The sequence below is a fragment of the Pistacia vera genome, unplaced genomic scaffold (assembly GCF_008641045.1).
Source record: "Pistacia vera cultivar Batoury unplaced genomic scaffold, PisVer_v2 Contig101, whole genome shotgun sequence".
Lineage (NCBI taxonomy): Eukaryota > Viridiplantae > Streptophyta > Magnoliopsida > Sapindales > Anacardiaceae > Pistacia > Pistacia vera.
Genome location: NW_022195039.1, coordinates 214,965 through 231,094, shown reverse-complemented (window position 1 = coordinate 231,094; position 16,130 = coordinate 214,965). Strand labels below are relative to the sequence as shown.

The 16,130-nt window shown below is 33.3% G+C and overlaps 1 long non-coding RNA gene across 5 annotated transcripts; it reads right to left on the bottom strand.

The window, feature by feature from the left end:
* Window positions 1–7,357: 7,357 nt before the first annotated feature.
* On the bottom strand, window positions 7,358–10,028 carry LOC116112162. 5 transcript variants are annotated; one of them, XR_004125195.1, is made up of 7 exons: window positions 9,985–10,019; window positions 9,628–9,687; window positions 9,262–9,316; window positions 8,646–8,799; window positions 8,221–8,415; window positions 7,682–7,751; window positions 7,358–7,547 (listed from the first exon to the last, which is right to left on the bottom strand). It is a non-coding gene; the product is annotated as an uncharacterized LOC116112162 (long non-coding RNA). The 5 variants fall into 5 exon arrangements; XR_004125204.1 differs by lacking the exon at window positions 9,262–9,316 and having other exon boundaries at window positions 9,985–10,028; XR_004125222.1 differs by lacking the exon at window positions 9,985–10,019 and having other exon boundaries at window positions 9,257–9,316; window positions 9,628–9,902.
* Between the last annotated feature and the right edge of the window lie 6,102 nt (window positions 10,029–16,130).

The following is a 16,130-nucleotide window of genomic DNA, read 5'->3' as shown; positions in this document are numbered from 1 at the left end:
AAAGTCTTGTTTGGGGTCGAATGACTAGTTGAGATGCACGTAAGCTCACCCAGACATCCTCGATAACCAAAAAAAAAGAAAAAAAAAACCTACCGAATGTTTTCTCTTTCGTTGACTTTGAAAGTTATAAGTCTCCTCTGAGACAGTTGAACCTATAACTATTAAAAGTCTTTGATACTTTTAGACAAAGTTGAAATTAATATTGGTTTGAAATTTGAGGATTTTGTCATGTTGGCACTTGAGATTATGTGTACATTTAAATATGCTGAAATTAACTAGTTTTACAAACATTCTAGTTTAATATATCAGAGGTGAATGGCCATGAAACCAACCATAAACATTGTTGTTCTTTTTCTTGAGCTACTCACCTTAGCAACCATCAATGTTAGCTTCTGCACCAAAATCACTTACTTGAATTGCCATGAAAGTGAGAAATTTACTTAGAACTAAATTGTTTCCCCATATGGAATTTTTTTTTTTTAATAATTAATTATCAAAGCTTAAAAGTTGCCCTGTTTCATAAAGGATCATTGGCATATCAACTTTGACTATTGATCGTTTCAGTATTTATTATATACCTATGTCAATTAAATTTCAAATGTTTTAACAATGAGTTGACGGAGTAGTGAAGCCTTGGGACCAAGGGGTTTGCTCCCCTTGTGGTCTCAAGTTCGAATTACAAGAACAGTTATTAATATTGTTGACCACGGATTGCAAGGCTTACCCTGTTTCAAAAGCTTTGTTTGGGATTGAGATACTAGTTGAGATGCGATTAAACTGACCTAAACACCCCCGTTAAACAAAAAAAAAAAAAAAAATCCTACTTGGTGTTTTCAAATTCATTGACTTGGAAAGTTACAGGTATCCTCTAAGACAAAGTTGAACCTATAACCATTCAAAGTCTTTGATACTTTTAGACAAAGTTGAAATTAATATTTGGTTTGAAATTTGAGGATTTTGTCATGTTGGTAGTTTAAATATGCTGAAATTAACTAGTTTTACAAACATTCTAGTTAATATATCAGAGGTGAAAGGCCATGAAACCAACCATAAACATTGTCGTTCTTTTTCTTGAGTTACTCACCTTAGCAGCCACAAATATTAGCTTCTGCAACAAAATCATTTATCTGAGTTGCCACGAAAGTGAGAGGCAAGCACTTTTAAGATTCAAGCAGGATCTCAAAGATCCGTCAAACCGGCTTGTCTCCTGGAGTGGTGATGGAGAATGCTGTGCGTGGACTGGTGTAATCTGTGACAACCTGACAGACCATGTCGTCGAGCTCCACCTTGAACACATGGAGTGTAAGATAAATCCGTCTTTGCTTGATTTGAAAGATTTGATTTACTTGAACTTAAGCAACAATGCTTTTGAAGGAATTCAGATTCCCAAATTTCTTGGTTCTATGAGAAAGTTAAAGTATCTTGATCTTTCTAGAGCTGGATTAATGGGAATGATTCCTCAGCAACTGGGAAATCTTTCTGATTTGAGATATCTTGACCTCTATACTTCAAGTTTGGAATGGGTTGTATGTTGACAGTTTCTTTTGGCTATCTAGTCTCCGTTCACTAGAGCACCTTGATTTGAGTTATGCCTCAACAAAACCACTGACTGGCTTCAAGTGATAAATGCTCTTCCACTTTTAGATGTGTTAATATTGTGTGGCTGCCAGCTTCATCACTTTCCTCCAATACCCATTGCAAACTTTTCATCTCTTACTATCCTTGATCTTACTAACAATCAATTAGGCCCCTCGATTCCTAGTTGGATTTTTGGTCATAAAGATCTAATCTTTCTTTCACTATCTAGTAACAGTTTTGAAGATTTGATTCCTATGGGCTTCAAAACTTGACTTCACTGAGGAGCTTTGATTTATCTTACAACTTTTTTCAACTCTTCAATACCCAATTGGTTGTACAAATTTAGCCACCTTGAGTATCTTTTGCTTGATGCCCAATGTCGGTCTGATAGACATGAAGGGAGAATTCCAAGATCATTGGAAACACTTTGCAAATTGAAATCAATCTCTTTATTTTGTGTCAAACTGAATCAAAACATATCCCAAGTCTTAGATATCTTTTCAAGATGTGCTTCAAATAGATTAGAGTTATTGGAGTTGCGTCAGTGTCAACTTTTTGGTCATTTGTCTGATCAACTTCAGAAATTTAAGAATCTTGTCAAACTTTCGCTAATTTACACTTCTATTTCTAGTCCTATTCCATTGTCTTTAGGAGAACTTTCATCTTTGAATGGTTTAGGTATTTCCTTCAATAAATTTAATGGAATTATCTCAGAAATGCACTTTTCCAAACTCACAAGATTATTTTATTTTGATGTATGTGAAATTCACAAAAGCTAAACGTTAGTGCTAATTGGATTCGTCCATTTGAGCTTGTTCTTTTAGGTTTAGGTTCATGTCATTTAGGCCCTCGATTTCCACTGTGGCTATATTCACAACAAAACATAGGTATTTTGGACATATCAAGTTCAGGAATTTCAGATACCATATCTAGTAAAATGTGGGAATTTTTATCTCAAGTTCACATCTTAAATCTCCCTCACAACCAATTCCATGGAGAAATACCAAATTTAACTGAGGTTGCTTTATCAGGTCGATTGCCTATTATATCCTCCAAGGTTAGAGAATTAGATCTTTCTGATAATAATTTGTCAGGATCGATTTTCAAATTTTTGTGTTATGGGAAGAATAAAGAGTCAAAGCAAACACAATCACTCAACCTTAAAAATAATTTTTTATCCGGACAATTACCTAACTGTTGGATGAATTGGCAAAACTTGGAGTTCCTAAACTTAGATAACAATAACTTTACTGGTAGTCTTCCAACCTCCATAGGAACTTTAGGTTCCCTTCGATTACTTCACCTTCATAAAAATAGTCTCTCTGGAACAATACCTACTTCGCTTAAAACTTACAAGTTAGAAGTACTTGATATAGGAGAAAATGCATTTGTTGGGAAGATTCCGATATGGATTGGAGATAGATTTTTGAGAATTGCGATTCTCAACCTTCGGTCAAATAATTTTCATGGTGTATTACCAATAGAATTTTGTCATTTATCTTCTTTACAAGTTTTAGACCTTGCTTATAACAATCTCTTTGGAAACATACCAAGATGTTTCAATAATTTTACTGCCATGGTGATGATGAATTATACCACACAACTTTTTTCGTCGAGAAGGCGAATCAATTCCTTGTGATGAAAGGGAAAATGGATGAGTATAGCTCTATTCTTGATTTGGTGAGAATTATAGACCTTTCAAGAAATAATTTCTTTGAGGAGATTCCTATAAAAGTGACAAATCTTAAAGCATTGCAAACATTGAATTTGTCGCATAATTTTCTTACTGGAAGAATTCCAAGAACTATTGGTGCTATGACTTCTATAGAATCTCTTGATTTCTCTAGAAATCAACTTTCTGGTGAAATCCCATCCAATATTTCGAACCTGTCTTTTTTGAGTCACCTAAACATATCCAACAACAACCACACGGGCAAGATTTCATTGAGCACTCAGCTACAAAGTTTTGATGCATCTTGTTTTGCTAGCAATAAACTTTGTGGGGATCCACTTCCTAAGAAATGCACTACGATGACTGATTCAATGCCAAACCATGAAGAAAGAGGAGAAGGTAGACATGAACATGAAGTGAACTAGTTTTATGTAAGCATGCCAATTGGATTTGTGGTGGGTTTTTGGGGTGTAATTGGTCCTTTGATTGTCAACAGAAGATGGAGGTACAATTATTGTTATTTCTTAGATCACCTGGGAAACAAACTTTACTTCTTTGTAAGAAAGTGTTGCTAGATCCTTGATGTTATGAGCATGTTTGTGTGTGGTTTAAGAGAGAAATAAATGTCGAAATAAGGATGCTGGTTCAGTCAAAAGTGTTTGTTCCATGTTGCACTTGATCTTTTTTGTTGGAGGTTGTTAATTAGTTATTGTTATTTGAGACTTAGAGCCATTTATTGTCATGCTCTTCAATTTAAAATCTTCCGTTTAATGCCTTTACTTGGAGTCTACAAAGTAATAGAATGATCCACTTCTTTTGGTAAGACAATATGATGCAATCCACGAAAAAATAATAGTTCAAATCAAAACATTTTATGTGGACAAAATACTTTGATCTTAATAAACGAATAAACCTCAATTCTGTTAGAAACTTTTGAGATAAAACATAATATAATAATACCAACACAATCAAACTAACACAAGGAGGAAGAAAACTTGTCGTATCTCACACATAAACCGACAAATACATTGATTTATTGGTCACATTAGATCTTTCCTTCAACAAATTGAATGGAATTGTTTCTGAAATTCACTTTTCAAATCTCACAAGCCTATGTCATTTTTGATATATCTGGAAACTCACTAATGTTGAAAATTAGTCCTAGTTGGATTCCTTCTTTTCAAGCTAGTTGGCTTGGTTTGGGTTCTGGTGATTTAGGCCCTATATTTCCATCATGGCTTTCTTCACTAAAGAACTTACATCTTCTGGATATATCAAATTCATCACTTTATACCATATCTGTTAGGTTTTGGGAATTTCTCTCCCAAATTTCTTTTTTAAATTTTCTTACAACCAAATTCATGGAGGAATTCCAAATTTAAGTGAGGGTGCTCCTTTTGATAGTCTGTTGTTGCATACGAATAGTCTATCTGGTCCACTGCCTATTATATCCATGAGACTTTTGCAACTAAATCTTGCCAATAATATAATTTCTCAGGATCCATATTTCAATTTTTTGTTTTCTAGGATTAAAGATTTTGAGTTTCTCAAAGTTAAAGAAAACTTTTTATTTGTAGAATTGCCCCATTTGTGGGATTATTATAAAAGTTTGAAGATACTTAATTTAGGGAACAATAAACTTACGGGGAATCTTCCAACCTCCATCGGAAATTTGGGTTCCCTCAGTCACTTCACCTTAGCAGAAATAAACTTTCCATACCATTATCTATGTCCTTTAGAATTTAATAAATTTAAAGATACTTCACATAAGTCAAAATGAGTTTGTCGAAAAAGTTTCTTTAATTGTCAAGAGAAGGTGGAGGTACAAGTATTGTCATTTCTTAGATCGTCTTTGAAACGAACTTTACTTTTTTGTAAGAAAATGTTGGTAGATCCTTGATGTTCACAGTTATGTTTGTGTTTGGTTGAAGAGAGAAATAAATTTCAATAATTATGGTAAAGGACACTTTGAAGCTGATCTAAAGACATATGATTCTTATAAAATTTGATTTAAATCTTAGAAAGTGCATATTGGTTCTCACAAATCTAAAATATCATCAAATTAGATGTAAAATATTGTTACCCTTGAACAGTTAACTCCCATTTTGGTTAAAAAGAATGAACTCAGAGTATTAATTAAAAAATATGTAGTTTAATAATATAGAATACACAATATAAATACTACGCTAGATCAATGCTCTCATGCACATTTCTCTTTACAACTCCATTGGCCATGAAACCAAGCATGAATATTGTTGTTCTTTTTCTTGACTTACTTGCCTTGGCAACCATCAACTTTTTCTTCTGCAACAACGGAAGCACTAACCTGAATTGCATCGAAAGTGAGAGACAAGCACTTTTAAGGTTCAAGCAGGACCTCAAAGATCAATTGAAGCGGCTCGCCTCTTGGAAAGGTGATGGAGAATGTTGCACGTGGGCTGATGTTGTCTGTGACAACTTCACAGGCTATGTTCTTGAGCTCCACCTCGAAAGAGATTTGACAGGATTCTTCGGAGGTAAGAAAAATCCCTCCTTGGTTGATTTAAAAGATTTGGTTCGCTTGGATTTAAGCAACAATTATTTTCAAGAAATTCAGAATCCTCCATTCCTCGATTCTACAAGAAAGTTAAGGTACCTTGATCTTTCTTCTACTGGATTTAGAGGAATGGTTCCTTATCAACTAGGAAATCTCTCTGATCTCTGATATCTTGACCTTAGCGACAACGTGATGGGTTGTATGTTGAGAATCTCTTTTGTTGCAGTGTTTTACCAATTGAGCTTTGTCAGCTATCTTCTCTGCAGATCTTCGACCTTGCTTATGATAAACTCTTTGCACCAATACCAAGATGTGTCAATAATTTCAGTGTCATGGTAACAATGGAGAATGCTATGGGCAAAGTTTTTGAATTTGGTAGTGGATCTATGGGTGAGTTTTTTGTTGAGGATGCAAGTCTTGTGATGAAAGGAGAAAGGGGTGAATATAGCGCTACTCATCATTTGTTAAGAAGTATAGATCTTTCCAAAAACAATTTCTTTAAAGAGATTCCATCGAAGTGACAAATCTTAGAACACTGCAATCATTGAATTTGTCATGCAATTCTCTTACTAGAAGAATTCCTAAAATCATTGGTGCTATGACATCTATAGAATCTATTGATTTATATGGAAATCAACTTTTTGGTGAAATCCCCTCCAGTTTTTCGAACAACCACCTCACCGAAAGGATTCCTTTGAGCACTCAACTACAATGTTTTGATGCATCTTGTTTTGCTGGCAATGAAACTATGTGGATCTCCACTTCCTAAGAACTGCATTACAACTGATTCAAAGACTAACCATGAAGAAGGAAGAGAAGATGGAAATGAACATGAAGTCAAATGGCTTTATGTAAGCATGCCAATTGAATTTGTGTTGGGCTTTTGGGGTGAATTGGTCCCTTACTTGTCAACAAAAGATGGAGGTTTAAGTATTGTAATTTCCTTGATCGTCTTGGGAACAACCTTTACTATTTTGTAAAAGAAATTTTGCTAGATCATTTATGTTTCCAGCTATGTTTGTGTGATTGAAGAGAGTAATAAATGTTGAAATAAGGATCTTGTTTTCATTCCTAAGTATTTGTTCCATATTAAATTGGATCTTTGTTATGGAAGAGGTTTATGTTCTTTGAGACTCATTTACAAAATTCAGTTGTAATTTTTTTACTAGATATGCAATACTTGCACATTTGATGAGGTATGAATACAGTTTGATTGATCTTATAAGTTAAATGAGGCTTGAAACTTATGCGAAAAAAAATGTTAATAATAACGTTAAATAACAACGCTTAAGAGAAAGAAAAAAAAAAAAAAAAAGGAGATAAAATTGTCGGGAAATATATATAATACAGAAGAGGATTTTATTTAAATCTTAGAAAGTACAAGTAATGGTGAACACATCTGTATAAACTTTCAGGAAAAGCACCATTATTAAGAATTCTGAGTTAGTACTATTTGTTCATTTCCAATACTTCAAGACATCAGAAGACTCAAAAAAGTTCCTCTAGGGGGGAAATATTTTGAGTCATGTGGCTAGCGATAATGCTTATGAAAAGAAAAATAAATGCAAAGATAACATTAAAGAAAAAGTATATCAAGAAGATTTGGGTTGAGTTTGTGGAGTGATGAAACCTGACCAACTTGTTAAGCCAACAATCCGGTGACTCAATCCATATATAGAACATAAAGCCCATTTCTGCTTTCCAAAAGTTCTGCTGCTTTTCTCGCTTGGAGGACTGATTTAACCCACTCTTCAAAAAGCACTGCAATTTCATCATTGGCCGCATTCATATATTTCAGGCATTGTTAAATCTTGAAAAGCTTTATATTAAGCTTGAGTGCGAGAAAATATTTGAAAACTTAATAAGCTTGAAAGGAATGAAGTAGCAGAACATACTTTTGTCAAAAATTCACTGTTTGACCAGGTTAATAAGTAATCTGATATTAGAAACTCAATAAGCTGGATCCTGCCACCAACGAAAACAAATTAGATAAATATATTCTGGAATACTAGATGATAGATAAATGGAAAGTTAAATGAAATTTTTGAATAGGAGTTGTTTCTACAAGGTTATTCAATTTGGATTAAGGAATTAATACAACACTTTGTGCAGAGGTTGCTATGAACTTGGCCATGATTAGTTGAGCTGCCCTATTGATTAAACCATACCCAAGACTTTCGCACTACTCTTGCAGGCATTACAATGAAAAATGACAATTCCAGTGTCACAAGTCTTCAATTACAAAAATGGGAGAACAAATGCTTGAAGAAAAGCTTTTTGGACTGCCTAGTTGTCTGCTAATTCAGTAAAAGATATGGAACTTGATTTAGATATGGAATCAAATCGAATGTGGATACAGAATCTCACTCAATGAAATAATTTGATTAGAAATCAGAGAGGTGATCGTAAATGCAAAAGTTACTGAAGTACTTACATTAGAAACATGCACTCGTGCATACTGGGGAAAGCAGCATCAAATGGATCTGAGAAAAGCAAGCTTTCTGCTACTACAGAAATTCTTTGGGATACTGAGAATACGACACACTGTTCAATATAGGCTTCACTTGCAAGCTTGCGGATCAGGCATTGAATGCAGAATTGAGAATTGTCATCAATAAAGGTAACATCGCTGGAAAAATGGAACGACTCTGAGTCAACAGCTTGAAAACAAAAACGGAGAAAATGGAAAAACTAAAAAGTACATAAAGGTAACATCGCCAGAAAAATGGAAATCGTTCAATGATTTGGTGCTCCTATTGATGAATATCACTATAGAGCAATAAGAAAAAGTGTTCTTCAACCATTAAACAACATATATCTATAAAAAAATGTTGTATTTCAAAGCACAGTCAAGTGTACCATCTTCGTTCAGGGAGGAACACGTTCTTTTAACCAAGTGCACAATTAAGCTGCTGATTATTCCTTCAATGACTTCTTGCTCTTTCCCTCTGTTAATAGATTCCTCAATGATGCTTCAGGGCAAAGACTTTAAATAGCATTTGGGTAGAGTTAACTAACAAGAAAATACATGTACTATAAATAGTCAGAAAAAATAAAGGAACACTTAATACCATGTACAATTGCGACCCTGTGAATGTGAATAGCAAGAAACTAGAGCACAGACTTAGCAAAATGCTATCAGTTGACAATAGAAGTTTAAACAGGGAAACCTTTAAGGTTTTAACACTCAACAAAACTGCATATCCTAACTACTCTGGGTCTAACAACCAACACCACAAGATATGTCATTTGAAAAGATGGTTTTTGTTCACTCATTAAAGAACAAAGCAAAACTAATGGCTTCATTAAAATCCCTTCTTTCTACTCTTTTCTAATAGCAAAAATGATCTATCCAAGCCAAGGGTGTCAAAACATATTTTTAAGATATTTAAAGTTGACTTCAATTTAACTACAATATACTGATACACGTTATTATACTAGTACAATTTCCAGGTATCTCAAGTGAGCACCTAACCTAAAATGAAGTCCACAGCTTGGTGAGACCAATTTGCAAAATTGCCCTCTTTTGCCTGCAAAAATTATAAGGCGCCCAACATATGTAAACACAATACAGCAGTGATGATGTAGAGCACACAGTAAAATGTTAGTTACTCTAGAATTTCATAATTTCCTCATTTTGACATTAAAATATAACAAATCAAAAAGTCAAAAAATGTCGTAAAATTGAATGTAGAACGATAATATTAAACTATCAAACTTGTAATATGTTATAAATTTACATTTTAGTTTATCGTTCTGAGGTAAATTAAAATTAGGAAAAAATTATCTCTATATCAAGTAAATGAACTTCAAAATAGAACTACATTTTTCGATAATATACCTGTAAAACGCCGTCGTTAAGGGGAATCTCCTGTTCTTCTACTCCTTTCCTTCAGTCTCACTGCAAAATTAACAAACATTTTAACAACAGTAGCAACGGTAGTTGATGATTATCAGTAAAGCAACAACAAGAGAATGAATAAAAATGAACTTATCTGAGAAATCTCCGACGAGGAACGTCGTTGAACCGACGATGAGAGGCATCTCCATCGATGTTAGGGCTTAATTTTCCCAAATTATCAAATAGCACACAAGAAGCCGATTGCGAAACAAATCGAATGCGAGATCTAGATCCAAAATCAAACAAAATAAAAAAAATAGAATTAATTAAAAACGAAAAAAAAAATTCAGAACCTACCTTCAGCTTCTTAGATCTCTCTCAGCCTGATGAGCCTGCTTCCGTCTCTTCGCCTGAAATTTGACAAAACTGGTATTTGGTTACGGAGAAAACTAATTCTAAGTTATGGAGATTATGAGACCTTCCGCTCCAGCGAAGTCATCGGATTCAAAAGAAGGTGAGTGCTTTGATTTTGATTAAGGCGAGCTTTGATCGGAAGAGAAATGGCGACGGCGAACTTAACGATCGTCGTTTGAAGTGAAGATTTGAATTTCTTCTTTGCATTTCATGGTGGTTATTTGTAAAGGCGCGAGATTATGGTTTCAAAGCTGTTTACAACTTATATAGGTGATTAATTTATTAAAAAAACGAAATTATTTTTAAATTTATTTTTCATTTTTTAAATATTTTTTCATATAAGCAAAAAAAGAGAGCTAGTTTTGATATCAAAACATGTCACAACATCTTTTTGATATATTTTACAATATCTTAAAAGAATAACGATGTCGTTTTGTTACTAAATTTTATAACTTTCAATTTCAAACAGGCGTAGTCTAAATTATCAACTATGAGGTGAATAAATATACAACATATAAAAGTTTTTTTTTAAAACTATTATCACTATACCCTATATCAGATTTAAAGGCTTATTTTTCTGTTATGATGACAATGTTACCACGTTCAAAGAATAATATATATTTTTTTAATTATTAGCTAATATGATACACAAAAACCTTAGTTTTCTTTAAATAAATTAATGTCATGAAAATTATATTATTACATATATCTGGGATGGGTTTATTTTAATTTTCTTCTATGTAAGATTGTTTAGTATTAAAGTCATCGGTTTTATTCAAAATATATTAAATACCCCTTGAAAAGGGGTTTTTGATTATTTTGTAAAGGGGTTTATAATATTTTTAAGGGGATTTTTTTTTTTTTTAAATAATGAAATGGATGTTTTTTATAAGGAAAATGAAATAAAACCCTGTTATAGATTAATTAGTCTAATGAAAAATTATATTATCATTAAAGTATGTTTCTAAATATACGAGCTACTAATAGTTGTCATTATTTTTTCTAACTACATTTAAGCATATGTTTCATGAGCATTTTTTTGTTATAAACAATTGAAAGCACTTTTTTTTTTTATTTTTTTAAAGTTGAAAGTATCTCTTAAACTTATTTAATTGAAAAAGGTTAAAGTCAATTTCATTTTACCTCAAAATAAAAATATTTGACGTACAATTTATGATGGTAAGTTGGTAACCAAATATTATGTGGTATACTTGTTATGCTAATTTCTTTTGGAAATAATTAATGATCTTCATTTAATTTCATATCTGCTCTCATGATTAAGTTATGTTAATGGTAAGTAAAGCAATATCTAAAGTTCTGTTAAATCAAATAAATATTGTTTATTTTAGTTTTATTACAATTTCCAATTAATATTAAAAACCCGCTTTCAAGGGTGAAAAAATGTGTTTTGTTATAGTATATAAATGTAACAATTCAGTAACATGAAACTTATAATTTCGTAATGTGAAACATGTAAACAAAAAACGTAAAGCTTATATATATATATAAACTTTTGCCTTGTGTTATAGACAGATTTCGATAAAATTAAATAATATTCTAAGAAAGTTGATTGTAATTACACTAAAAGATAATAAATTTGAATATACTCATTATTCAAGAATGAGTTTCTTTATTTCTTTTTCTTATTTTTTTTTTTTTTGTCTATTTAATATAATTGGTCCATGTGAAGAATATCTAACTAAATAGATAATATCCATAAATAAAAAGTCACAAGCTCTGTTGGCAAATTGAACCACCTTCATAATTATCATGGCCCCGACACACCCCACAGCTTTAAAATTTATTCACTTTCATATATATATATATATATATATATATATATACACACATATATAATTCAAATAAAAATAAAACAAAATAAAGGGGTTTTTCTCGACTTCTTGAGGATTAATTAAATAACAAATTTCGCCCTTAAATTTTAGATATAACAAAAATTCGTCTATTGTTAATAAATTGTTAATGTATCTTCAGAATTAATAATATGACGGTTGGTAAATATTTATCTAATTTTCTATTTACCGTTTATTTGAACATGAAAATTCATGATAGGGGAATTTTTGTTATTTCTATAACAATAGAGGAATTTTTGTTATTAACCACTATTTAATTTATCTTTAATATATAAAAGGAGATTTCAACCTCTTTCCTAATCACACAGAAGCTCTTATTTTTCATAAACAACCATGGCAAACTTTACCCTCAACTTCACCTTCTCCCTCATCTTCTTCCTCTTCTTCACTCTCTTTCTTCAGACCTCTGCAGCTCCTGAAGCAGAAGCTTCTTCTTCGAAACGTTTCAGAAGAGTTTTCAGTCTTCAGCAGCAGCTTGTTATGCAACAAGAGGGCCTGATAAGCCCCAGTTCGTTTGAGCCGCAGAAGCAGTTGAGAGTTCAGGTGATGAAAGGTGGAAAAGGCGGCGGTGGTCGTGGCTTTGCTGCCGGCGGCGTTGGAGTTCATGCTCGGCGGGGGAAAACTTCGGCAGCTGTTCCAAGTAGTCAGAGTTTTTATTATCTCCTTGTTGCTTGCTCTTTCTTATCTTTTGTTCCTTTGTTTTGTAGTTTTTGACTAATTAATTTTTATTTTATGGCTTAATCTAATGTTAATTATCTTGATTTAATTGCAATTGTCTATAAGGTAGCGGGCTTAATTTCTCAAAGAGACATGTAATATATGTATTTGCGTTAAACCTTTAAGGAATTAATTATGTTAGAATTGATGCTAATTACTAATTAATAATTCAGATTCTTTGTGTTGAAAATTAATTGATTCAACTCTAAACTTAGTCGGATGATTATCATCTATCCAAAAGACCTTCTTCACACGTTTGATACTATTTATGACTTATCATATTTTGCTGCATCAACCTTTTTGAGGCACTTGACGTGGAAATGTAGAGTCTATATTACGACTAATACTACTTGTCATGGATTAAATGTTTATCAAATATCAATAAAACTAATTTACTAGATTAATTAAATTAAAAATTATCTACCAAGATCACATGGTTTTTTAATTAATCTTTGACATACTTAAAACTAAAATCCCATCATGAACCATTATTGGATTAATAGACAAAGTATTGTAATAGGACCCTTGAACAGCTCATAAATTAGAGCCCCACACCTTTTACATCTTGACAATCATCATGTTTAATGCTCTTGTTCAATTTTTTTTTTTTCTTTTGCATAAATATCGATTTTTCTAAATGATTAATGCACGAATAATGTTATTTTTCGAAAACTTTTTTTTTTTTTTGATACATTAATTGAATTTAAAAGTTTACTCGTTACCATTGATGTTTCACCATCATCTTTCAATATTTCTTCAATCCCCTCAATTATATATATAAAGAAAATAACTTATATACTAATTAAATCATATATAATTAAGTTAAATTATGAACTAGATGGATATGTTAAATTGTATTAATTGAATTACTAATCGAGTTCTGTTGACTAAAACCTAACACAACCTGCTTATTGAACCTATTACTTACACCGATTAAACAAGTTTATGTTATAATCATGTCAACCCATTTATAGTCAATCTTAACACATTAATTTTATACGATGTTGTTGTTGCTTGACAAGTATATGTTAAAATTTACCATCCATTACTGGACAAGTATATGGCAGGGTGTTATTGTTGGAAGCTTAAGAGCATCTATGCTATATCTGGTGGATGTAACTGGGATAATGCCATCTGTATCACCACTGTCGTATGAAAGAACAAACAGTCATTAGAGAGCTACAATCAAAAGTGATTACCGGACAGACATGTAAACTGCAAAAGGAGAGGTGGAGTGCACCTGAACATCCATATATGAGGTCCATGATGTATAAGCTCATGATTCATGTCTAGCACTGACCTCGGAGCATTTGATTCCATGCAGTGAAGAGAATAACGGTTCAGATCAATTGTACTGACCAAGAAACCAACGCGACTCCAAAATAACCAGAGGGTGATATGGAAATCACGAATTTATATATATGATTGGCAACAAGAAAAAGTTAAATTGATTTTTAACTCAAAATTGATAATTTTACGTTGGAGAAGAAAGAAGATCCTTCATGCAGTAATGCAGGGGATAAATGAGAGAAGTGATTTGAACATCTGGGCATCACCTCACTTTTCTTTGCTCATGAACAGAGGTTCAATCCCAGACAAGGAGACCTTGCAGGATAAAATTATCACTCTCTTACCCATTTTCACACAAGTTTATACCGTTCCTTTTTAAATGGTTAATCACGTTAATTCAATCAAGATTGTAAAAATATGATGATCTATATATCAATAAATTTACTATTTTATCTTATTTTGCCCTTAGAGTGCGTTTGGTTTAGAGAAGATTGGATTACTGAAAAGTTAGATTACCTTAAAGATTACTGAGAATCTTTAGGAAAATATGTTTGGTTAGTTGGAATAGATTAGTGGGTATGTTTCATTAATATATTTGGTTGGGAGGAATAAATTGGTGGGTATGTTATTTAAATTACTGAATTGTCCTCTAATTAAATATCATTATTATATTATTTTTTAATGCTGATTATTATTTGGATTATTATAACCCCCCTGCATTTAAAAACTTAGCAAAAACAACCCCATAATAAAAGTTTAGAAAATCAACAAAGCATCCCCACCAACCCAGCCATTGCCGGGCCAGCAACCACCGTCGGCTGTCGGCAACCTAACCGCGCACGAAAGGTAGGAAATGGCCTCCGTGCACCGTATGGCCATTTTCGGCCAGAGATCGTGACAGATTTGGTCGTTAACGGCCATCGATCTGGTCGTTGATGGCCAGATCCGTCATTGATCTGGCCGTTGATGGTCAGATCCGTCGATCTAGCCATTAACGGTAATAGACGTGGTCGTTAACGGCCATCAATATGGCTGTCAACAACCAGATCTGTCACAATCTGGCCATTTCTGACTAGATCTCTAGCTGAAAATGGTCATATTGACGCACGGAGGCATTTTCAGCCTTTCGTGTGCCTTTCCGGTGGTGATGGTGGCGGTGGTGGCCGGCGGCAGGCGACGGCAGGTGGGTGGGGGTGGTGACTTGGGTGGCCCTAACCAAAAGTCCCCTTTGTGTTAATTGAAAGTAGGGGTTAATTATGAAATAAATGGGTGCAAAAATCATATCCCCATAAATGATCATATATATCTATATAGAAATTGTTGGATATAAACTTAAAAAATCACTCCTGAACTCATGAATACTGTTGGCTGAGCTCAAAACTACCTCAAACGGAAGTGCAAATTTCTCTTCCCATAATCAGAAGACCAGTTCAGCAGATTAATTCAAACTTGCAATCTGCATCCCACAATATTTGCAAGACTACAACTTTGATTATACAAGATAACATTCTAAAGTGTATATAAACACACTTTTAATTCATATGTAAAGCAAGGGGAAAATCATCAATACATTCATATTTCTTTGTGAATCTAATCTTTGTCTCTTCTTCCTTCCTTCATCTTTCATTTTGAATTTGTGTTTCCTTTTTTAGTTGTTTATTTTCTTTAATCGATCCTTAGTTCAAACTTGGTATCGGAGCAGTAAGCGAAAGCTCACTTGAAAATCAATAGAAACACCCGTCATTACCAATCCTTCTTCAGCAATGCCAACTCCGATGGCCACCACCACCAGCTCTAATTTCATTTCATTACCAACCATCGGAGAACGTCTTGACGGCACCAACTATGTCGTGTGGAAAACTTGACTTATTCCTTTTCTTTGAGCCAATCACATTCTCTCAATTGTTGATGGCTCTGAACCTTCACCACCGCAGCTTCTTCAGTAGCAAACAAGCGACGGCACCACCAATTCTTCTGCCCTCCCATAACTTTGAACCTACCATATAGTTCTTGGCTTGTCCGTGACCAAATAGCCCTTGGCTGGATATTGGCGACATCAACGACACAAATTGTTACCCAGCACACAAATCACACAACTTCGGCATCGGTTTGGACATATCTTGCAACGACCTATGCTGCCCAATCAAAGGCTCATGCTGTCTCACTTCGGATGCAATTATAGTCCATAAAAAAAGGAAATCGATCAGTCAA